We start from the raw sequence: 26,400 nt of genomic DNA, 5'->3' as shown, positions 1-26,400 counted from the left end.
TTTTGCCAGCAGTTTTGTAAAAGTGTAAAAAAGAATACAATTTAAATTCCAGTTTAATAATTAAAATTTATAAAAATCAATTTTGTACTATAATTAATATAAAATCTCAATAATTTATTGAATTCAAATTAAAATTAACGCACGCATAAAAATTTGCATAACAATAATGAAATTTATCCGCTGTTGGCACTTCTTTTTAATTCGCCATCTATCAGCAACGACAATGAGCCAACAGGGACGATTAATGGTAAGCACTGCGAGCTTATTTGTGCCGCGCAGCACGTGCAAATAAAATTCGCGTAATCATTATTGTTGCGCGCGCCTAATAAAAATGAACGGCCGACAAAAAAACCCTCCAAAGGACGTTAATGCCTTTCCACGCCTCGTCCGCGCCGTCAATTTATGGAAATTTTCGGCGTGTAATGCGCATGATGTCGAATAATACTTTACGACCACATACCGTCCCTCTCGTAACGCAAATCATGCGTAATCAATTATGTACGCTTTCGATATGTTATTATACGAATGATTTTCATGAAGAAAAAAAAATTGAAATTTCTTTGTTGGAAATATATAGAAATGTCGTAACTTAACCTCAAACCTAAGCCTAACAACCCGCATAAACTCGTATAAAACAGAAGGGGTGCGAAAAAGTTCTGTGGTCGCGAGGCGTGAACCGTGAAGTTATTTAAAAGTTCCGCGTGTTCGATTGAGTCGAGTTGTTGGTTTTAGAGGCCGGGTGGCGCGCTTTGAAGGCGAAGACGGATGCTGAGCGGCGGAGCAGTTTTTCTCGGATTCGATTTGCTTATAACGAGCTTTCGATATCGTGCCCGCGCGGTGGTTGAGCCATTTTGTGCAAACTACGGCGCCCGAAGACGTTTCTTTTATTTCCCATTGTTAGTTTCGCCGCATTCTCGCGAACGCCACGTGCGGCTATCGTCTTATTGCTTTCAATGCTTTTTGCACATCGGCTTAATATCAAAGTAATTGTGCGAACAAGCGCAGAGGAAGCAAAATCGCTTAATTGTCATCTTTTATTATATTAAAATACGTAAAAAGCAGGGTAAGGTATAATTATTGAAGGAATCAGTTTAGACGCATTAAAAAACTAAGAAATTAAAAAATTATAAAAATTAAAAAAAATAGATTGAATCATTACCTTAATATTTCACCAGGTTTAGAAAGATGTGAATTAGTAATAGTTTATTAAGTCAAATTTCAAAAAAATGCATGAAAAACTATGATTGAACCTTCAAACCAACTTTCATCCCTTATTTTACACCTTTTTAGTTATTTTTGGGACAAAAGTAGCCTATTTGATTTTCCTAAACCTAAAATACCTGAATAGCAAAATTTATCAAAATTGCTTCAATGGTATAGGCGTGAAAGCGTAACAAACAAACTTTTATTCACTAAAATATCTAATAAGACAAGTTTTCGCAAAGTTATAAGCATTTAAAAATTGAAACAGCGTAAAAACGTTATTTCTTGTAAAATAATTACAAAAATAAACAAAATAAAATATTAAAAACTAAAATAATAATCAATAATAAACATTTATAGCCCAATTTACCGTAAATATTAAAAATTAATAAATTTTTACGTTAAAGCGATTAAAACTCACAGTTTTCACTCTCCTTTAACCACACAAAACAATAACCATCCTTTCCCACATTAAATAATTAACATTAATGCAAACATCAATAAACTACAACGTCGTACGTACGACATTAAATATTTATCCTTACCTATGCATCGATTTGTTTGCATTACATTATGAGAACATAAACTCGCACAACATGCCCCTCGCCATCCCGTCCCGCATCCGGAACTCGCCGAAGGAGTCCTGCTCGAGCCAGGCATGGTCCTGCTCGAGGGCTCGCGAGTTTCCCAACTATACTCATACACAAACCGGGCGCGCAGTTGTGAAACTCAGCGTCTGCAACGCGCGCTGAAACAATGTGCGCGCTCAAACTGTGCGGTGATGTTTCGGCTGGCCCCGAATAGTTCGCTATTAAATTACATGCCCACTTATTGTGCTCCATCGTACGACAATGCCGGCAGATGTGATGACTTCTCGGATATAAGATAAGAAGCAACGCGCGAGTCGTGTGTGCAGCATTCACGAAACTTTCACGTCTATCATGAATATCGTGATCTGAATATTACCCACGCGAGTAAAGTGAGAGAATGTTATTCAATACGCAACAATTTATTCTAAAACGCGCGCATAAAACTCAAGTTTACTTACTCGTACTGCAAACAGTAAAACACTCAAACAAACGCCGATTATTGCCGTAACTATTTTATTAAGTTTTTTGCAGCGCTGCGGGCAGACGAAACAAAACGTAATAAAATCGTCCAAGCGACGGTCATAAACAGAAAACACGAAACAAAGCCGTGGAAAAAATCCCAGTGCTTTTAAAGACACACAATCAATGACGAACGTCAGAAATGTAGCCGGGTTGTAAACGAAAACAATTGACATTTTAAAGGGATACAAAGTTTGTGTATACGAACGCTTCGGCTGCAGTTTATATTGTTTATGTTCGAATGCGAATGCGAGCATTATTGATTTTATGCATCTGCATTCACCACTGCATCCTGTGAATAATTACAAGGTTGTTGAGTTTATTACGGCGTGCAAAAATTTTCCACTCGATGTGCTATCAATCGTAAACTAAAAATTTCTTTACAGAAATTCAAAATAAAAGTTTCTACTCAACTTACAATTTATTCATATTCACATTCATAGTGAATACACATACACATTTATATTTATACCGAGTCTAACTTTTACTAATTTTATACCTGCGGTTGGTTTTCCACTGCGGTTTTGGGTTTTCTTCGTGACACTTTGGTGTGTTTTTTGTTTGCTCGCCGACCGGGATGGCCGGCGGGCGAAAAATCATTCGTCTTTCACTCTCACGCTTCGCAAGGGAATAATATTTGTAGTACCAGCTAGCGCCTCGCCTCAACTCGACCCTGCTAAATATTCATGGCTGCTTTTTAACTCTTCGACATAACTCACATTCAAATCAACAAATTTCGCTCTCGCCAACTTAAAATAAAAATACATTTTCTTTAGTTTTTTTTTATTGGCGTGTTTTACGTCGTCATTTCACAGTCGGTAAACTGCATCGCTTGATTTATGCGCAGCAGTTTGAATTGATTGAATTTCGGATCAACTATTCAAAGGTGGATGCGCCGGGCATACAGATTTTAATCAGTGGAAATCTTTGTAAAAGTTTTTAGATAATAGGAATGAGTAAATGTAATTATTATAATTGCCAATGGGTCGCAATCATTTGTGGCGTCAATGTTCACATTTCCTCTTAATTAAGTGATTAGCGAGGATGATTGATTGTGCGTTTTAATTGCCGCTTAGTTAGCGCCGATTTGCTGGCGCGGCAGAATGCCGCTCCGGGGTATAAACCGACGTACACAATGCCGAAAACTCGGTACGTTGTTGCTGGGGCATGAGAGCTCCACTCCTGATATTATATTATTGACGCTGGTGACGAACTTTTCGCACATGATTGATGTTGCTCGACATGTTAAGATGTTAGCGACAATAATCGCTGCCGTTCCATTATTTTGCAAACATTATTCTGTCTTGTCATCATCATCATCATGTTGCTTTACATCATGTAAGATGTCGTCTTAATTACTTAGCAAACAATTGACTTTTTGCTGATTTAACAAATTGCCACACGTCAAAAATTATAATGATGTTTTGTGTGGGAATTTATAAAGGAAAAATTGATTTTTGTTAGTTATTGAATGTCTGTTTTTGTATTAAAAAGAACATAAAAAATTTTTAGAAAAACTTAAATTTTTTTTGATTTTTTGTCGAAAAAAAGTAAAAAAAGCAATATATTTATAAAATACCTACATGCTTTTTCAAAATAACTTGTTGTAATTATAACATGAACAATAATTGATATTATAAATGCAATTTTACGTTTTTTTTGTTGTTTGTGACGTTTTCAGGCAAAAACCACTCAACCAATTTTGATAAATTGTGGTATACAACTATTTGTGACTAAGGAAAGCAAAATAGGCTACTTTTTGATTCAAGAATATAACTAAAAGGGTGTAAAATAAGGGACGAAAGTTAGAAAATATGTTTTATCATCGTTATAGTTCTATGAATCAAACATAGATGGCGCAAAAATGAATTAATCACATTTTTCGCTCTTTGAAATTAAAACTGGGAATTTTTTTGACGAATTCAGCTCATATTTGATCCATTAAACAAGAAAATAATTAATTAACTCAATTTTTGCAAAATCCACTATAATTTTAAATCCTCAGTAATTTAATAATCTATAAAAACATAAATTTATTCCGAATGCAGGTAGCGTATGACGTACGAGTGTGGTTGGCAACAAATTGTTGACTCTAATCCGCTATCTTATTAAAGCGTGTGCCAGCTTATTATCCGAAGTTCGGACGTGCTTAAACTTCACGCGTAATGCATACACAATGCAAAAGGACAGAGCTAGCGGGAGGTGGACGCCGGAGAGATCCACAACACAACCATCACACCCACCACCCTCGCGCGCACGTCAACCCCGTCGCGGTCGAGCCGGAGGCGCTCAACCCTGGACACACTGTCGGACCTACGTGCGCAAATACACCCACGCGCGCACAAAACAATAGTTTTGCATTTCGTTGTCGTTCGCACCGTGCAACACACCACCGGCAACTAGAATCAACAAGGCAAACACATGTCAGCCGCGCACAAAAGTGAAACATGCAAACAACTCGAAACAAATTTGTATGCACACCTTATATTTAGCAACAAGAAACACATGGTGTATTGGCACGACAAAACGTTGACGAGGGTGGCGCGCGCGGTGTCAACTATAATTCCATGCATCGATCGCTGTGCGTGTGATTAATTGATGACGGGGGGATGAGAGATGTGCGGGGGTTCAAAAATGTGTGACGCGCATCACATTCTTAAAACATAAAGTCTAAATATAACCCGGGATCTAATAAAGTATTAACCTTCGGTGTAACCTCAATCAAGATGAATTATTACACGCAGCATTTTCTTAAAAGTGTATTTTTAGACGTTTATTGATATTACGAGAAGAAAAAAATAAGAATGCGCAGTCGGGGTGAAACGATGCCTTTAATTCACACATCTTTGAGCAATTTATTTTATTATCGCGATCGTTTCGCAGGAGCGTTATTCACAAAATGGCAATTTAATTGGAATGTTTCGCGCACAATGCGCGCAAACAAATGAACGGATGAACGAACCTTCCCGCCTGCGACTTGTTTATGCCTTCGTTGTTTTGTATCACAAATGGGGTTCAATTGCCGCCTCCTCATTGTTATTGCATCCTTAACGTCTCGTTATTGACAGTCACAGTCAGAGTCACAATAAGACATGTTTAATTTCACTGCGTAATCTAACCTCAAAATTCACTCGGAATAAAAATTGTTTTTGATGATTTTATGTATTTACTTCGTCCCGGTAGTAAAAGTGTAATTCGTTTTTACTCACTTGTTCTAGACACATACTAATTCAATCAATAAGATTCGTAATTTTATTTTAAAGAAATTAATTATATAAAGAATAGCTAATAATGCACTTCATCGCTCCATCTCGGATTCAACTATTTAACTAAAACTATGATTGAATCGCAATGCCAACTTTTATCCTATAGAAAAGGGCTGTTTTTGAGGTTTTCTCGGCAATTATTCAATTTTTTCTCGCCGTAAGAACCATCCTTGGACTTTAACAAATATTTAAAAAAAAGAATTGACCAAATCGGTCAATGTGTTGTTGAGTTATGCGCTAACCAACAGATTTTTCCATTCATTTTTATATTACAGATATGCGCAAAAAATAAAATGAAAAAAACATAATTTGTCCGAGCTGTCCGCTTTCGCCATATGCGTCTCACGCGAGCATTAGGACAAACAACTAATAATAACAACGAAAAGTTACAAATAACGCCAGTCGGATAACAATGCCGCGCGCGACCAGCTCGAAACAACCGTAATAACACAGCTGAAATTGCGTGATATATACGCGCGCAAAGCGGTCACAGAAATGTATATATAGATATAGATATATATTTACGGAATGCCGCCATTACGTTTATCTGCCAGTGGAAGTAATGATAATAATTTGTTTGATTGTTTCGCATCGTACATAATTTACACCGTGTCAAGGAGATTGAGATCGCTAGGTTAAAGATACCAGCAACTACACGTTGAGTTGACGATATGGCGGCTTGTTTTTCATCGCAAGGGATTAAAGGATCACCGCCCAAACTATTAAGCCCAACAGATGGCTTACAAACAAACCACTTAGTGTTGTTTCAATACTATCATCATTATAATCATCAACATAACCTAAACCAATCAAAAAACAAAAATTTTGATGTTTCAGTCACGCCATCTGCTGGTTTCAAGTGAAATTAACTGTAAAACAAAAAAATTATTAGTACACTAGCGCCATCTGTTATATTTTAGTTAAATTAAGTGTAAAACCACCAGTTTTATTGTTACACTAACGCCATCTGTGGTAATTTTGTGGAATTAAATGTAAAATCATCTAATTTAACCTAACTTTTTTTTAAATTAGAGAATAATGATGTCTGCCACCAGGAAAAGTAGATTAGATCAGACTTATTCATTAATTGCCTTTGATACAATTATCTATCCGGGTGCAAATTGCAAACCACGAGCGACTTGATTGTATTACACGCTCGTCGAGGTCGAGTCCAATTCCTACCAAAGTAAAGTCCTGTTGCCTGCGGCCAGATAGTCCTGCGGGCGTCTGGCATTGTGCAATATGCAGAACGGCACAGACTAAAACAATACAGACGTCAGACGTAATCAAGCTCGGATGCACTTTGCGAACAATTTGCAACAACGCACCCGAAACGCAAAAATAAAATCAGAATTTAATTCTGATTATTAAACGAAATGAAATATGCCAACGCGAATTCTCTCGCATGGAAAAGGATTATTGAATTATATCACAATCAAGAGAATTTAATATAAATGTAATTTTGTTGTGTGTGATGATTTTTCCATTATTACAAGCGAATGCTTGGTCGTTAACGTTCGCCGAGAGCATTTATCACCACATCATCTGTACGCTGTTAAGTAATGAGAGAAAAAATCGAGACAAAATTGTTGTGTTGTAGACTTCTTTGGCTACGAGAGTAAAAGTGCCGCAAACCTGCTCGAATGGTAATTCAATCCTTCGGTGTACCAGGATCGATGATAATTAGCGAAGCGATCCCTCAGGACTTCCTCTTCCCGGCCGCTCCGCGCGCCGCACGCGAAATCACTCCGAGTTTCCGTGTTTCGCATTTAATGCCACCGGTGCCCCGCCAGGGACCGCCCGCGGCGATGAATAACGCGACTATATCGCCGAAAAAAAAAGCTTTTCAAAAGCGGCGCACAAAAAGTTTGCGTTTTATTTGAAAAACAGCGCAATAACGACACAAAAACAAAGATTTCCCCTCTGGTTAGATGATTGTGCTGTGGGCATTTGTCATTTTGTAAATTAACCAAAAAGCCCATCAAGGACGGCAGAATTTAATTTGCGTCGGACCGATACCGACACCGAAAAGTTTCGACTTCGATTCGCCTATGTGGAAAACACGTCAATTCATCAATAATAACCTTTCAAATGTTGGTGCGCGCGATATGGACATGCGCTGCATTCACAGAAAACTAATCCCAGTTGAATATTCGTCGAATGCAGTAAAGGACGAATTTGATTTGCTGGCGGATAATTAAAGCAAACGCAATATATTCTTGAAATGTGGGAAATCCACAAGTTGCTAGTGAAATTATTTATCGATTCAGAATTAATCCAGGGAGCAAATAAAATAAATATACGAATCGATATACGAATTAAACGCTACTAACTGACGCATGTTAATTTTAATTTCACTTTGATCAGAAAACACAAAATAAAAATTGTATATTAAGTTTTTGTCACGAGATTTATTAAGAGCGAGCGTTTAATCAATCGAGTGTTTAATAAGGTTTAGCCACGTGCTGCTTATGCTACTTTTTCTACTTCTAATCTATTTCCACGTTGAGGTTTTTGACGCAAGTACTACCCCGTGACTAAAGCGCGTGACTTAAGTACTTTAGTCACGCCCGTGTCTAAAGTACTACTTTTTGTACAAAACCGTGGAAAAACCTTGCGCTTCAAAAGTGAAAGTAAAAGAATAATTTTATTTAATCTGCAATGCACTTTAAACCAAGAATTTTCCACCCACGAAAATCCTCTACCAAAAGACGTTTTTTTATTAGATTATTGTCAGCAGCCCGAGTATAAAAGTAGTTGCAACATTAATTTATTAACGAGACACTAACAGGAAATGTTTAAAAGGCTTAATCTCAAAGTAAAATTAAATATCCAAAAAGTACTCACCTAATCAGTTTGAAGTCGAATTCTCCTCTGATACAACCTAAAAATAAAAAATAAAATAACTTTAATCCAAAGACAAATAAAAACACTTTGAAGGTTAATCATAAAACTTAACATTTATCAAACATTCCAGACATTTCTCTTCATGTTTCCACGACTCTCTGGACATGCAATACATTTGAAATGTCAAAGTTGATTTTTTTTTCTGCAGCAGAAAAATAAATAACATCAAACTCAAGCGAGTCTCAAGGTGTTCCACCAGCAAGCGGCTGCTGGATGTTTGTCGGGAGGACTCCGAGGTAGTTCATATCAACAAAACGGCAGCGAATGAGTGTCAAAATGTAACGTGCGGAACGTGCAGGATACACTCTTTACCCTCTGCTGTAACATTAGTTGACAAGAGTGGAGCACACTTTTGTAAATATCGCCCGGCACGCTGCAAGAGTCAAACGTGCCGCCTCCGGCGCGAGATGAGTGCTAAATAAATATGTGTGCGTAAAACTGCTTTACGTTCTAAGCAGTTCATGCACCCCAAAAATACAAACACAAATTTCATTTTAAAAAAATTCAAAAATCGACAAAAATGGACAAAAATGAATAAAAATGAGTTTTGAGGTTATATACACTGTTTAAATACAGTCTAGATTAAATAAAATTATAAATTATGATTGCGTTCATTGTTTGCTAGTCTATTCTACTAAATTCAGCTTGCAATTGTGCAGTTTTAAGTAATTTACTCGCCCGCCAAGCCAAAGTTTCCAACCAACTTCTTTCACAAACTTTGCACGCATGCGCACTTTTCGTCGCTTGGTGATTTCGTAGTTTATTTCGTTTTTCACCGCCCGCGGGAGTCAGTTAAGTGATATAGTTGCATTTTCGAGCGGCACCCTTAAAACTTTTATTCGCTGCTAGTGCGCTTTTTGCCTTCTGCGAGCGTAACTTCTTGATGCGGCAAATAACCCGAGCAGAAAAGATCGCCGAGCGATATTATTCAGAATGCCGCGCACCCTTTTCTACAATACGCTTTATTTTATTCATTAATCATTTCCTTTCACACAGCGCGCAAAAAGTAGATTGCAATGCGCAGGAAATTAAGCGAGAAGCACAGAGACGAAAAAAAACGCACGAGTGCGAATTATTCGTTTGGCGCTCTTCGGTCGGCATAAGCCAGCAATCATCGGATATTGATCGATGAATCCATCCGAATGTTGATTGCTTTTTCCCAAGTAAGTCAAAAAATAAATCGTATGTTTATTAAACTCTCATTGGAGAATAGTATTTTTTTATTTTTTATTTTAGCGAAACACTTTGTATATAAAAAAATTCAAGTGTAACAAAATTAAAAAATGTTTCCAGAAAACTAATTTCACCGCTGCGAGAATGCAATTTCGTATTAAATTCGTGTATTTAGCACTTTTTCCAAAGAAACATTTTTTTTTTGTTTTTTGTTTTTACAGAACACGCAGAGAACTGTAATAATTTAATTAGTTTTGTACACAACTCACTAAATAATCCATTATAATCCATTAAACACAAAATAATACTTACTACAATTTTTTAAAGGTTATCAGTTTACAGTTTAAAATTAAAATAAAAAGTATGCAACCCAACATACACGACACATGTAGGAAGTTTACGACTCGCGTGAAAACATAACGCACGCAGTTTAACTCGAGTATAAAATACCCACTTTCAATTGCGATACAACTTGCACAAATATTAACCAATTCGTGCCGTGCACGGCGCACCGCTTTAAACATTTTAATTAACGCCGAGTAAATCTTTAATGGCGTCATAAAAAATGTTATCGCAGTAGCTGAAAATTTGCGAGTGCACGGCGCGAAGAGGTAACGCACGACCTGCGAGTTAAAACTAACAACTTGTCGTCTCGTAAATCGCAATTAGCGTAGGGGCACATGCACGTAATCCGCGCACATAACCTAACCTATGAAATGTTGTCTCCGCGCGCGCATTCGAATCGGCGTGTAAATTTTTAACGTCGCTCGCATGTTCAAGCACCACAAAAACATTTAATGAGCGGGGATAAAACACGAGGGGGATTAAGATGTGTTTATATTCGCAGCAAAAATATTTCCTGCGAAAAATACGATTTAATTCATTTTCAATTGGTTATTTTGTGTATTTTGGGTTGCATATAGTGATTATGCAACCAAAAACACAAAAAAATAAATATTTTCGATGAAAATTAATTAAATAATGAAGTTTCATTAGCATAATTAACAAAATTACTCTAATTGTAACAAAACCACTCTCAGAGATTGAAAAACTGAATAATAAATAAAAAAATCAATGTTTTTCTATCATTTTTTTTATTAAAAACATCCCGACAGTGGAAAACTGATTAAATTTTTGCGGCGTTGTTATCCCGTCGTAGATCTTACGCTTTACGACGCTTTATTTAATAGTTTTCGCGTGCGGCCTCGTTCTTCTGTTCAATTTACAGCCATCGACGTCGCAATTAAGTCATCGCACGCGATCGTCCTAAACACCTCAATCTTCGTTCGCTCCAACTGCGTGGTGGTTCAGGTTCATAAGAAAAAGTCACGTCATCGGGCCGCAGCGCGCAATGAGAAAAGATTAAAGTTTTAATTATGAGCGAAGCAGGGCCGCGCATAAAACGGAATGTTTAAAGATAAAAGCGCGGCCGGGCTTAACTCGAATTCTACAAGTTCGAACTAAAGTCTCTCCACCCCGGCGCAAAAACTAATAAAATTAAGAGTCGAGCAAATGGAAATTTAATTGCATTAATAAATACAGTCTCGGTATGGCTTCCACTGTGAATCCAGGGGAAGATTCTGCGAAAACGCAAAATCTAAAATGTTGGAATATTCAAAGTCTTATCGCTATTCTCTCTCGGCTCTACGGTCCAGAGTCTGCGAAATGTCGAAGCATAGAATGAAGCAATTGAAGACCGAAGAGTGCATGCAGTGACTGCATATAATCTGGAAAAAAGTTCGCTCGTTCGAAATGATAAAAGATTCACGAATAAGATGAACGAGTGAAGACGCTCTTTTGATTCCTGGGTGAGAGTGAGTGAGAGTGAGGAAGAGATATGGTTGCTATGGCGCGTGTAGTAATCTAAGGAGCGGAAACGGGGCCACAGGCTGGGTATAAGTACCGAACGGATTTAAGATGACAATAAGTCCTTTTTGCCTATTACGGGGCAATGAAGCAATAGAAGCTCATTACATTGTGCGCCGCTGTTTTATTCGCTTATTACGCGTCGCGCATTTCGAATTCCAGGCGGGCGGGCGCGGCTGCGGCTACTAACAAGTTATAAAATTAAATTAAACGTCAAATAAACCTGACGCCCGCAACGGTATTAAATTAATATGTGATTATAGTCGTGTTGTATACTGCTAGCAACAAGTGCTTGTGTTATTCACTAGGGAATTATGAAAAGTATATTAGAATTATTAAATATCGTCTTGTATTAATTCTATTAGTTGAATTATTTCGTGTTTGTAAGAAATTTTACTTGATTTAATTTGTTTTTCTGTCTAAGTTCAAGTATTTTGTCATTATTATTAATTTTCACACTATTTTCTTGATTTTTAAACCTATTAGGCGCTTATTCTGCACAAATCAAATTTGCAATTTCAATTGAAAGACGTGAGAATGTCAGAATACACTTTAGCGCCATCTAGATTCAAGATACATAACTATAACTACGTCTAAATCTCAATACTAACTTTCATCCCTTATTTAACACCATTCTAGTTATGTTTTTGCAACAAAAAGTAGCCTATTTCCTTTTCCATGGTCAAAAATATTTTTATACCAATATTTATCAAAATTGGTTCAGTAGTTTTTGAGTAAAAGCGTAACAAACAAACAAACAAACAAACCTAAAATTGCCTATTTAATATTATTTTGACTAAAATTATGAAAAAAAAATTGTTTTTTACTTTTAGAAACCTAAGCTATGAAAAACTACATATTCTCAATATCCACATATATTGCACCCCCACCCCCCAAAAAACCCCTAACGACTACTCTCCTCCTTCTCGGATATCCTCAAGTCTTGAATTTCATTTAGAGATAAGCACAAAAAGAACAACTACTCCACCGACTATGCCAACGCGAATCGCACGCCTTTTGCGAGAGGTATGATTTATTCATACACATAAAATGGACGATTATTTCGCGCAGTGTGTGGGTTTTTGCGCGTGGAACATAATTTATGTGCGGAATAATTCGCAGCGGGTTATTAAATGCCACTTGTTTTCGAAGGGCGGCCCGTGACCGACAAGTAACTTGCTTCTTCGGTTTGTGGGGATCTTTACCCAAAGCTTATTTCTGTATTTCAAAACTTTATAACTTTCTTCATCTTTATTGTATACCGTAATTCTTCATCCAAAATTCCCAAATTTCCTAATATCTTTTATTACCTTGAAAAACCTAATCCCCGAGTCGGACGGTTTGGCACGACTCGGATTCCCAGAATCCAATGGTCAGCTTTCCCTCTCTTCAATGTCATACACTTTCTTCTACCAATCCAATCTATTACTTTCTTCCTACTTCCAAATTTCTTGTCACCACCCATCAACCTGAAGGGTTGCTGGTGGGTGACAAGGGTTTAGGAAGGACAGTTCTTCACATGACTTCAAACACTACAGTTCTTAACTATTCTTCTCTACAATACTTCTTAACTATACTTCTTCAAGACTTCTTAATAAACATTGTTCGTGATAATAAACATCGTGTCCTTTACTCACTCATCAATTATAACATTTGCACTCACTCACCGATCCCACAGGTTTATTTCTAATGGCAGCAGCGAATATTAATACTATACTCATAAAATATATCGCATAAAGTACAACTATCGTTGAGATATAAAAGTGCTGCGATGATGTTCGCAGAAGTCTGAGAAGTTTTATGTTTATTAAATACGCACGAAATTAACTTAAGTGAAGATTGAGCAGGCAAATGGTTTTATTGCTCCGAAAAGACGGAACTTGTTTATTGATTTTCGTGTTTATAGATTTCATATGAGAACGTATCGTTTCTTGGAATCGTAAACAAGTGTGTTCAGAAAATGAATTCTTGGAAGATTAAACTTGAAAATTGGATAAAATTAGTGTAAAAATTCAATAATATGAGATGGATTTTTCTTGGAAATTCATCTATTTGCATAAAACAAAGTTTTGTTAGTTACTACGTTTATAACTCAAGAACTGCTGGACAGATTTTGATGATTTAGGATTTTTTAGATTTGTCTTGACCCAGAATAAGAGAATAACTATTAAAATATTAAAAATTATCACTTAAAGGGTGTGAAATAAGGGATGAAAATTTGTATAGTAAATCAATCATAGTTATAGTTAAATAATTGAATCGTAGATGGCGTTAAAGAGCATTATTAGTATTTCTCATTTCTGTTCACTTTTTCCAGCGCCTAGCGCCCTCTATTGACAAAATAAAATAAAACTTGTTGCCAAATCACCTAGATCGAACTCCCGAGCATAATAACCGAATAAAAAAACGAAAAACATTTCTCCTCTCTATATAAAAAAAGAGTATCTGTTTAGTATCGGTTATGCCATAAGCCTCTTTGAACCCGCCGATCACCAAATGGGTTGCTGGCCTGCTAGCATGCCATTACAGACGCGATGAAAGAGGCCAAGCAAAGATAGTCGTGCGGCCGTCCAGCCGTCAGGCTTGCATTATCAATCCTCGCCGTTTCAGCTGGATTGGTCGCGCGAATTGAAAGCCGCGCGACGATTGATGCCCCTTTGCCGACCGACTGTCCGGATGAGTGGTGTGCGTTTGTGCGATGCAAGAGACCGAATAAACACACACGCCGCACATATGCTACTGCTGCTGGACGTGGATGGATCCGGGATGGATCTATGGACGACACACCATCGTGAGAGAATAAACAGCGCGCGCGCCCGTCCGATATCGAAGTTTGTGCTTCATCTGCATGCGTTTGAAATGCGAGCGCGCCGCATGAAAGTTGAGCGAAAACCCACATGCATCAGGCTAAACTAAACAGTTCGCGATTGAAAATTGACTACACTACAATCTAAATGCATGGAATATGCTTCGGCGGATGTTGACTTCGTTTGCTGATGGAAATAACCGCAAGTTTTTTACACACCTGCAGGTTATATCAATACACATTTCTAAAAAAAAATGTAATTTTATCTACTTCTGCTTTAGAATACACAGTTTTTGATGCAATTACTGCAAAATTTCGCTTCTTTTACATGATTAGAAAGAAATTTGAAGAAATATTAAAATTTTTGAGGTGTAGATGAATTTTGTGTTGGTTTTTCGATTAAAAAATGATGAATAAATGCAAATTTACGTGTAATTGTTTGTTTGTGACGCGTTTACGCAAAAACCACTCAACAAATTTTTATAAATTTTGGTAAAAATATAGATTATACTTTAAAAAAAGACATAGACTATTTTTTGTCGCAAAAATTGATTTAAAAGGGATGAAAATGAGGGATGAAAGTTGATAGAAAGATCCATTCAAAGTTATTGAAATCCAAATTAAAATTTATCTTCTCAATTAATAATTAGAGTTATTGCTTATCCGATTTAATGATTATTAATAATATCCGATAAAAACTAATGAATGTAAGTTTGCAAACGAAATGTAAATAAATTCCAGCGATACATAAATAAGAGCGACACAATAGAACTCATGAATAATGCGTGGTACCTACATCGGCGTGGAAATATTGAAGAACTTTCCGGCACGGGGCGCGCGTAAAGGTTAAATATTTTACAGTCTATTTGCGCTTAAATATACCGGAACTTTTTGTCGGCACAGGTGAGCGCGAAGCGCCTCCGCTCGCCCGATTTCACCACTCGCATCAGCCCCGCTCCGTTTACCTCGACGTTTTTGATTATAATATAATATTGATAAAGCGGAAACTCGACGAATATCCGCTAAACTCGCTGTTTTACTTTGCGCCACATAATAATGTTAATTATACGTTAATTAATTTAGGTAAAAAACTGTTTGCTTCATATTAATTCAGAAAAATTCAGTGCCTTGGTATTGTAATAATCAGCTCAAAATACTTTTGTTGGTATAGTAAATAGAAAAATAATTAATATTTAAGAAAAACTAGCTTTTGCCCGCGACTTCGTCCCAGTAGCGTTTAATAAAAATGTAATTCGTTTTTACTCTCTTGTTCTAGACATAGTATGTGTCAATTCAATCAATAAGATTCGAAATTTTATTTTAAAGAAATTAATTATATAAAGAATTGTTAATATTGCACTTCAGCGCACCATCTCGGATTCAACTATTTAACTATAACTATGATTGAATCTCAATGCCAACTTTTATCCAATAGAAAAGGGCTTATTTAGGTTTTCCCGGCAATTATTCGAACTTTTCTCGCCGTAAAAACCTTCCGTGGACTTTAATAAACATTTTAAAAAAATAATTGGCCAAATTGGTCTAGGCGTAGTGGTGTTATGCGCTTACCAACAAATTTTTCGATTCATTTTTATATTATAGACATGATGAAGGGGTATAAATACGTAGAATGTGTCAACTACAATTATTTGTATTGTAATTGTACAATCTATGATCTATTTATATAAACACTTGATAAAATCTGTGATAATGAAGCCAAATTTGGTAAATCTTGTCAATATTAGTATAATACGTCCGATATTCCAGTACACATGTTTAATTTTTATCGTTGTTGATTGTATGTCGGCGTGTTTATTTACTGTGGAAAACATGCAACGATAAGATAAATGCGTTTAATGTTAATTGAATTGTTATCTTTAATTAAAAGCCAGCGGCAAGAGGGCGAGCCAGGCGCCTCCACCAGGAGGAAAATTCCCTAGAGGCTGTTTAAGTGTGTGACTATGAAGAGCGTGCGTGTCTTCAGCAAAGTTTAACTTTGTCTTTTAGTACATTTGTAGTTTAAGTAATTGAAAAATTAATGCATTTCATAAGTCATTAAGCTGTATAATAACAAGTATATTGCAAATAACAACTATAATATTTAAATTTGTAATAGAATTCAATTGGAAAAGCATGAAAAATATAATATTTTTGCTTTATTTTCTTAAAAATGCATTTTTTACTAATATAAATCAAAAAAGTATCAATTCATCGAGAATAAAAGCTTTTAAAGATAAATTAAATTTTACTAGTAATAAATTCATAAAACAATTATCATAAACTCAATAATACTTCATAAAAAGAATCATAACTAAACTAATTCACATTAATTCCTCTTAAAACACATAAACTCTCCCAATAAATCAACGTTTATATTAAAGTTAACAATAAATATTATGCATTGAATGTTAACCCAATATATTTATATCATAAAGCCACCATACAACCAGTTAAACCCTCATAAAGCAAGCTGTCTTCTTAATATTCACGAAATAAACGAGCCCCTTGCGATTCGACTTGTTCTCATCGAGTTGTTTTTGCCGCAATCGGCGCGTATCGCCATCTCGATGCATGTTTATAGATACGCACTGCGACAACAGTTAATAACGGTGCGCCGTAACAAGAATACGCAGTGATTGCGAATTCTTGGAAAAGCGATACGCTTCGACGCCTGGCTATAAATTATTAGCTTTAATTGTTCGCTAGGGGATTATTACGGCCGTTCAAAACCCGATAATATTCTAATTTGAGTGTTGGGAAGCTGCAATTTGCAAATTTGTTTCACAGCCATACACAAAACAATAACAGACTAAATAAACTAAAATAGCATGTGTGCATGTGTGTGTATGTTGTATAAATAAACAACGCTAATTAAACAAGGGGAATGTAATTTGCAAAACAAAGTTATTTATTTTTCACAATTTCCCTCTGAAGCGAGCGAGGTCAATTTTTCGCTATAAATTTCCAATAAAATGCAATTTACATTTCGTTTTGGTTTTTTATTAAATTTTATCGGGTTCGCTACCAGCGCACATTTTCGGTGACAGTTCCACGCACAGCGCAAGATTATACGACAGCCGGAGAACGAAAAAGATGATGAAATATAACAAATAGCACACAGAGGGACTGCGGTAAAAGGTCTCCAACCCGGGATTTGCGCGCGCGCCCGGAGAATTTGATAAATGGTCCGAATAGTTTTCCCTAAATAAACCTTTTCCAGGCTCTAAATAAGCGTCGCGTCGCGTTTGTAATACGAAACGAAACGTGCGCGGAAATCCAACTCTAATAGAATTATCATCGCACAAACCCGCCGCGCCTGCGGTATAATAATTAATAATATTCGGTTAATTTCGGACGCAGACAACTATTACACACTCCATGATTATCACACTAAGCGCAGAATGGCACTTTCAAAGTGAAGTTAAAATGTTGCGCTTGTAACGCGTTTAAAACTCGTGTGAGCGCCGACCGAAATGTCCGCGGGCAATAATAGTCCTTTGTGTAACTTGACCATGCAAGCCTTTAATATAATAATATATAGAGACGTGTTGTGAGTTGTAAGTTGTGAATAAAACGCATTGTACGTGTGTGTGGTGGGTGGGTAGTCTCTTGTGATGTGTCATCTTCCATTTCAATTCCACGTCTGTAACGTTTAGATTTAGCGAGAGACGAAAACCGCGACATGTGTCCGGTCCGTTTAGTTTTCTCGTGCGCAATTGACACTTTCCCGCCTGGATTGGTGGAGGCGCCTCCGGGTATTCTCAAAGCCTTTTAATTTATTAAGCGGACTTTAGAGTGAAGTAAAATATTAGCTTTGGACTTTTCAGCGGTAAATAAACGCTTAATTATTCTGTGACTAAATATAATCAAACATTTTGTTGAAAAACATAAGAAAATCGGATTTAAAGTGAAATAAAACAGAAAAAATTAGAAAATTACGTAGTAAGAGTATAAATATTGAAAAAAAATTGTAAAAATGAGTTTAATTTCTTTTTAACTTGTTTTTGAGCCAATTTTAATTTTAAAAAATAAAAAAGACGTTAATTTTGACTTTAATCCCTTATTTAACATCCTTCCAGTTATTTTTTCCCGGCAAAAAGTAGTCTATTTGCTTTTCCTTCATAAAAACTATTTCCATACTAAATTTTATCAAAATTGGTTCAGTGGTTTTCGTGTAAAAGCGTCACAAACAAACAAACTCACATTCCTATGCATAATATTACTTCGAAATAAATTTCACGCTTTCTCCTATATGTAATCCATTGTTTTCCACTTTTATTTCGTTCCATGCTATTTTTCTTTCACCGATTCTGGTCACAACTTGTTGTCTTGCAATACAATCAACCGCACACAATAAATGACTGTTATTTGTTCTGCAAACACACATTTTTAGCAAATAATGCCTGTGTTTCCCAACCGGAAATTACTTTTTAGTTCAACGTTTACCTCCTCCCCGAAATAACTGTCGCCACAATTTTCTACGAATCTTGTTAATTAATTTTTGAACGACGCACATTTGACATAATCAAGTAGGAAAATATTTACGCCGAAAGAAATATAAAGCAAGCACCCGCGCGTGCATTATTCATTCCATACACTTTTATTTCTGCAAAGTGTAGCGAAGCGAATTAGGTAATTAAGTGCTTTTGCGCAAGATATTAAAAGCGGGCGCGCCGGACGGCGGATTATGCCGTAACGTCAAGGGTGTAATATGTTAAAAACCCTAATTCTAAAGAATGCCCGCCGCCGGGCGGAGGCAAATAAACGCGCGCAAACGAAAACATCCCGTTTAAGTACGCTACTATAACGCCTACATTAAAAAACTCGTTTTTTCTTTAAAAAATAAAAAAAAAAATTCATCGCAGAAGAAAATTTTAAACACAACACAATATATTTTTAAATAACGAGCGATATTTATATGCGTTTTATGACATATCAACAAATCTGGCATAACAACAAGCCAAGCAAGTGGGAAAACCCTCAAATGTGTATTTTTTACACGCCCGCTGGATACAAAAAGCGAAAAATTGAAAAGAAATAAAAAGGCGTGCGCGCTGCTCGCGAGAGATTGAAAGTGCTGACTTGGAGAGTGCAAAGAAAAGTTAAAGTGCAAACACGAAAGGCGCACACGCTGAAAGCCCGAGCTTATGACGGCGGGGCGGAAAAAGCTTTTTTCAATTTTATTCGATATATAAAAAGCGGCAGCCAGCCACACGCGGCGCGCATAAAACATCCACCTCTCGCTGTGTTTGTGCTGCGTGTTGACATGTGTGTGGCTCACATTAACATTTAACTTACTCTCGATGCTCTACGCGGCTCATTCCAGCGCTTCGAATTATTCACACGCATCACACTTGCGGGCAGCTCTCAATTTGTCAACTTTCACATGTGGCGCGCTGATAACATCATCAAACAAACACTGTCCGAATGTCAGTGTGCACTCATTAGCCAGCTTTGTTTATTGTTGGTGGAGGCGCCGATATTATTTGTGTCGGGGGGATGATAATAGGGTGACCAGCCCCGTAGCGGTTTATTTACGCGAGAGATTCGCTCTTCTCCGGGTGTCGTGATTAGCGGCGCGCCGTTCGGGAACACACTGCGTGCGTGTGCTCACTTCGCTGCGCGAGCGGAGGACCGGCGCCGATGGCACGACCAGCACGACGAGACTGGTGGCGGCCGCACGGGGGCGGCGAGGAGCGGCCTTCGCCGCGAGAACGCGCGCGCCTTCATCCTTCGCTCATCCGGGGGAGAGCATGCGTCTCCTTCGGCACTTCAATAAAACGCTGCTTTTTGTATTTAAGTCAAGGTGCAAAAAATAAAAACAATAAATATCTTCATATATATAAATTAATTAATATTTTACTTTGATTAAATTTCATTATTATTTTTAATTTAATTAAATAATTACTTGTTGTGTCTTGTATAATACTAAAATGATTGATTTTGAGGATTAGTCTGAAACTCTAGAGGTTAATACTACCAATCAAATTAGTAAGGATCGAATTATTGGTCCTTGAGCGCCCGGGTCGCAAGAGCACGTTATCTCAATCAGCGATTGATATCGCCCGCCGACTGTTGGCAATGTCGGCGATGTTGGCATGCAACAGCTTGATCATAAAACGGCGTTTTCGACCGGCATAGGAGGCTAGTACTTTTTATTGTTGTCCTGTCCCACGCATTCGCTTACAGGTTGAGTCTTAAAAGTGGTACTTTTGGTTTATTTCGTCCATTTCATAGTAAATAATTCGCTGAATGACCAGGAATAAAATATAAAATAAAAGTGTCTACGTTTCTATTAAGTTTGGGTTAAATAATAATGAAATAAGTAAAATTTTTATTTTTTACTTTAATTTTGCTTGGTTATTAAGATGAAAAATACTCAAAATTAAAAGCTTTATAAAAAGAATGAAATTTATACACCAATGTATTTATATATCAATTTTTTCTAGTAGTTGAAAATAAAAATATAATTTTTTTGTAAGTTGGTTGGGCTTTAACTCAAAAACCACTGATCAAATTTTAATAAAATTTGGTATAAACAAAAATAAGACTATGGAAAAGGACATAGACTACTTTTTATCGCAAAAATACAACTTGAAGGGTGTAAAATAAGGGATGAAAGTTAATATAGTGATTTAATCATAGTTATACTTGTATAATTCATACCTAGGGGGCGCTATAGTGCATTATTACTATTTCAAACTCATTTAAAATAATAAATCTACAAATTTGACGTTTTTGTCCTATTTTTTTGAAGCAAAAATCAATTTTTTTCTTTCTCATCAATTTGTTGTTCTCAAATCATTCCTCATGCTAATTATAATCATCAATAAATAATAAAATTCTAATTTTAACCAAACATTTATAATCTTAGTCTGCTTATTCATAAATAACTTCCTTTCGGCATAAATTAAATAAATAATTTAATTACGCAGCTTTGCGTAGCGCAACAATTTCCACACGCATGCCAACACACACACACTCTCAGCGCTCGTGTAGTGGCAGTAATTCTGTAATACTGTAATAGAAATAAAAAGTGATATACGACTGCGAACGGAACACACTAGCCCACTTTGCGGTGCGCCCCATTCGCGAGCGTCTTTGCATTTCCTCTCCGTCACATAATTCTCCCTGTTAATACCACATGGCAAGCATGTTTTCATCTAATTCAGGACGCCATGCAACATTGAGAATACAAAACAACATTTGGCCGCTACACAGCCACCGAAGGATGAGGAAAGGCGCGAAGAAATGCGTTATCCAAGCGGCGTGTGCTCGCGGAAGCCATAAAACCAGCGCATGGCATTCAACACGTTTTTATGAAAAGTTATAAAAGATTCATAAGTAATGGATTCGGCAGCCGTACAGAATATGTGTGCAGGGATGTCTGCACATACCTTTTTCCGCACGTTTTGTCTCGCAATTCATGCGCGAGCTTTTTACATTTTTTGAATGGCGTAATAAAAATTGATTAGTAACGCGACACCTTGCAGCTACTCGTACATATTATAATCAGAATATATGCATTATGAATGCGTAGTTTAAGCTTGTTCAGCTGAATAATTACTAGACAAAAGCATAAAATTGCTAAAATTTATCTAATTATAATTTTACATTCAGATAAATTTATATGCGGAGGGTTTTTAGTGTTGTTTCAGCTGTCACTGAGTAAAAATGTTAAAAAATTTGTTGCAGTTTTACGAGTACATTGCTATTTTATGCATTATTAAAAAGTTTTAACTCTTTATTTAACCATGAAATGATCAAGTATATATTCATAAATATGCCAAATAAATCATATTGGGAGGACAACAAATTATAATAATACTTTTGATATTGCATACATTTTATATATTAAAATTTATAGTAAACTGTGGTTTATTGCATAAATTGTGCATAAAATAGTAATTTTAGCTTGTGTAGCTTCCTAAATTACTATTTTTTATACAGGTGCATTAAAACATAATTTTTTGGAAGATATTTTCGTATTAAGTTAATGCAAAAAATACTAATTTTACACCCCGTGACTAAAACCCGTGACTAAAGTATTTTAGTCACGACCTTTGCTCTCCGTGTTTAAAGTATGACTTTTTGTGTCACAAAACCGTGAAAAACGGGCGCTGTTAAGACAAAAATAAAAAAAAGTTGTTTTTCTTCATGAATTATGCCATTTTTTCTAAAATTTTAACAAAAATCATATTTATATATAAAAATTGTATTAATATACATTTTATTAAATTCTCCCACCCAAAATTCAATATTCCGCACGTAAATAAGTATAATAAAACCAAAAACACATTCGAATATTTAAAAAAGTACCAACCTACTAAAAATTTAACATAAATATCAAAATATTGCGCCTTTAAAATGCGCTAAAAGAAACTGTGTTATAAAAATATGTTTTACTGTACCTATATTTTGCACGTACAAAAAAACCAACAAATTTTTACGAGTCCATGATGCATATAACAATAGCGTATAAAATATTTATGCCGTTCTCAGCGCGCACACTAAACTCGGCCGATAGCGGGCGTGTTTCGTGCGGAATTTCATTTAGTCCGCTTTCATACTAAAATCGGTAATCATTAATAACGAAAATTACACGCATTTTTATAAACTATAAAATCCAAGCGCGCGGTCGATTTACGACCGCAGCCGATCACATTGTCATATTTTCCAATAAAACCTGCACGCCGTCCTTGGGCGCGCAGTTCAAGTTGCACGGAATTATTATAAACGCGTATTTCTTTGTTCTATACAGCAGTGATGGAAGCAAGCGCACCGAAATTTACCGCCGCTATTAAATCGAGAATCTGCATAGCATAAAACTATTTAATATTTAATACGTTCATTAATTTTAGAAGTCATTTTAGTAATAATGATTTTCCATTCAAACTGAATTATAAAGTTTATTAAATTATGTACTTATTATTCGAAATTGAAACTATTATTCCCTTAAAACTGTAATTTTGCAGAATTTATGTGAAATAGAACGAAAATTTCTGAAATTTTTTCAAAAAATTTTACTTTTTAGTTTTTTAACTCTAATTTTCGTAAAGATATCAATTTTTTTCGAAAACATAAAAACGCCTATGTTACTCGCTGATTAAGCATATTTCTATAAACGAAAGAAATTTTAAAATTGATAGAGCCATATTGGAGTTATTTGATAACAATCAGCAAAAAACAATTTCTTAAAATTTATTAAAATTTCATTTTTTTTAAGTTTTAATCGTAATTTTCGTAGGAATATCTAATTTTTTAGAAAACATGAAATAGCCTATGTTACTCGTTATTTATTCATCTTTCTAGTCATGAAAAAATAATTAAAATCACTAAAGCCATTTCCGAGTTATTCCGTAACAAACACAAAAAAACATTTTTTTTACCCTTGATTGGCTTTAATTCTAATCATCTACTTATACTTGTATCTAGTTACTTTCTGCTACCAAGAAAAAAAACTGTCACTTGTGAAATTCGCTAACTTGTTCCTCAGTTTGCTAAACGGGCAAACAAAAACGACTCTCGGCTTGTGGCCGACTGCAAGAAACGCTAAACGGCGATGTTGGAGTGACTGCGGTGCGGTACGCGGTCGGTTTGTACACGCATTCCGAGTGGCGAAACTTCTGAACGCTTCGCCGAACTTTAATCCGCATGCACACGCCGCCACCGCTAAAAATCTGCAACAGACGCGCAAAAAACGAACGCATTAATCTTTCAAAACTTTATTTATTATTGCGCTATTACTTAGTGTGGCCAAGTCGTGTGCGCAGGGTGTGTGTGTATTCTTTGCGTTGCAGCGGTCATATTTTCCATCGCTGTCAGCGGCCATGCACTACGGACCTTTTTTTTCACGTGCGCTTGAATTGTTTTTTTGTTGCTAGACAAACATTTTTCACAATTTAATAAACGCACTAGCAAAATTCAGCTGTTAAGTTTAAGTTACTATTTATCTAGATGCGAATAGTATAGTAAATCATATAAAGGGCAATTTGAAAAGTAAAAAAATGATGAAATTGGTCATCATTATTCATTATCGGGGTAGTTGTGGCTAAAGTTGTCAAAAATATCCAACTTACTTTTTGAAAATTTAAATTTTGTACTAAAATGTAGTTAATTTGATCAAAATGCAACATTGTGTGTCTTGTGCTGCATCGTAGGCAAATGCACAGGCGCATACTCTACCCCGTGACTAAAGCCCGTGACTAAAGTACTTTATCAGTCTAATCAGTCTACTTTTCGCAAAGTTTTGCGCAAAAATAAGAAAATTATCGACGTTTGCTTAACCGAATCTTAAAATACCAAAAATAATATATTAAAATATTGGTGACGTAAGAAAATTGTCAGATTTAGCGAATTTTTAGAAATATATTTATTTCTTCCATTAACATTTACTCGAATTGACTTTTTTTCTGTTCACACCACCCGCTAGGCGCATTCTCTCCGAAAAGAAAGCGAAAATATGACGCATAAATCGTAAAAGTCTCGTCAGCTTAGTTCATTAATCAACGCATTGCTTTTTCCACGCGTACCAATATAATTGATGATGTTTGATAGTCCGCTTACGATCTCTTCACTGCGCACTTGATGTGTCGCCGATTCATTAGACGCTAAGGTATTATTTCAAATGGATTTATTCATTAACAGCCCTTAGAAATACCAAAAATACGTCTACATCTCAAAAAACAAAACAAACAGAAAATAAAAAAAACAACAATTTTATTTGTTTTGCTGTACATTCACAACACATTAGCCCTGTAGATCTACACGAGTCCATTTGTTGTTTTCTGGTTTAGCAATTTATTTTTTCCGTTTCAATTTTGATGATTGATTGTAGAATGATAAAGCCTGTTCGAGTTGGCGAGATGGATGAACGCGTGTGGCCTAAAATAGTGCCATCTGGATGAGGCGATGAGAGCCGGCGGAAAACTTTTTGGAAACAAATCCCTCTTGCGCTGTCGGAAAACTCGAACGCGAAAACATGCGGGCGGTAAGTGCGACCGCGAGTATTGTAAACAAACTATCGAAAACAAGTGTGGCAAAACAATCTTGTCAATTGGGAGCAGCAAGCGTGTGCGCGCGCGACGCGTGATGCATGGCAGCTCGCGCGTTATTGAATGATTTATGAATATTGAAGACTCCGTAGACACGGTTAACTCGTAAATCTATATTTGTTGCCATTGACATTGACTCGGCTGTATCAGATATCTTTGTTGCATCAATATTTGGTTATATAAAATTTATTTTTACTACTGTTTTCGGTGCGATGCATGTAAATTATAGATTTCCGCTATGTGGAATGTAAACTTTGTATTGGTAGAAGGATTTAAGCAAAAACCTGAATTTTTGAGTACCGATGTGTATCATGTTGTCAATTTGCGTTTTTCGTACATTTCTAACTATAAATAAACAAATATTTTCGGAAAAATGCCTTTCGTGAATTTTTAAACTAATAAATGCATCTAGCGCTATCTATGTTCGAATTATATAAATATATCAATAAATAAATCTCCATAACAACTTTCAACCCTTATTTTACACCCTTACAATTAAAATTTGGCACCCAAATTTTACAAAATTTTCTGTTAGGTTAATCTAAAGATAACTTAAAAATTTTATCAAAATATATCCTACCGTTTTGGAGTTATTGAGTAACATACATACAAAAACGCATATTTCTTTATGCAGATATAAATTAAAGTTAATTTTTCTTACTTTAGCAGTGTAATTTCAACAATTTTTGAAATTTCCCATTTATTTAATTAAAATTTCTCAGAACGTCGCTAAAACTACAAAAAAACAGCAAAAAATGATTCAAATCAATTACGTTTCGTACTTTGACACCACGTCTACTTGAATATTCTCCTTGTAAAGAACATTCCTTAATACCAAAAAAACACTATGTATAAATTGCCTACAAAAACAATACTCTACTATGATTCCAGTCACGTTCACACAACTTAATTCGTTTGCGTCTATCTCTGATCTTCTAAGAAGTCTACAGATCCTAAGACATCCCACGGAGAAACCGAATGCAGCAATGCAAATAACTAGAAGAATTTTAATTAAT

The 26,400-nt window shown here is 35.9% G+C and overlaps 1 protein-coding gene across 3 annotated transcripts in view; it reads right to left on the bottom strand.

The window, feature by feature from the left end:
• LOC135799450 (5-hydroxytryptamine receptor-like) overlaps positions 1-26,400 on the bottom strand; it is a 98,526-nt gene that overhangs the window by 64,751 nt on the left and 7,375 nt on the right. For 2 of the 3 annotated variants that reach the window (XM_065312565.1, XM_065312567.1), the window contains exons 1-2: positions 19,629-19,982; positions 8,426-8,462 (exon numbers count right to left, since the gene is read on the bottom strand). The gene's annotated coding sequence lies outside the window, so the exon portion shown is untranslated. Of the gene's footprint in view, positions 1-8,425; positions 8,463-19,628; positions 19,983-26,400 lie in introns of those variants that run through there. The other variant, XM_065312566.1, reaches the window with a different exon arrangement.

This window comes from Atheta coriaria, unplaced genomic scaffold, assembly GCF_025399875.1.
Source record: "Atheta coriaria isolate IRGN ID8LTWV9N9 unplaced genomic scaffold, Caltech_Dcor_3.1 hic_scaffold_9_pilon, whole genome shotgun sequence".
In the NCBI taxonomy this organism is placed as follows: domain Eukaryota; kingdom Metazoa; phylum Arthropoda; class Insecta; order Coleoptera; family Staphylinidae; genus Dalotia; species Dalotia coriaria.
Note: the sequence above shows the minus strand (reverse complement) of the source record. Positions and strands in the feature narration are given on the sequence as shown.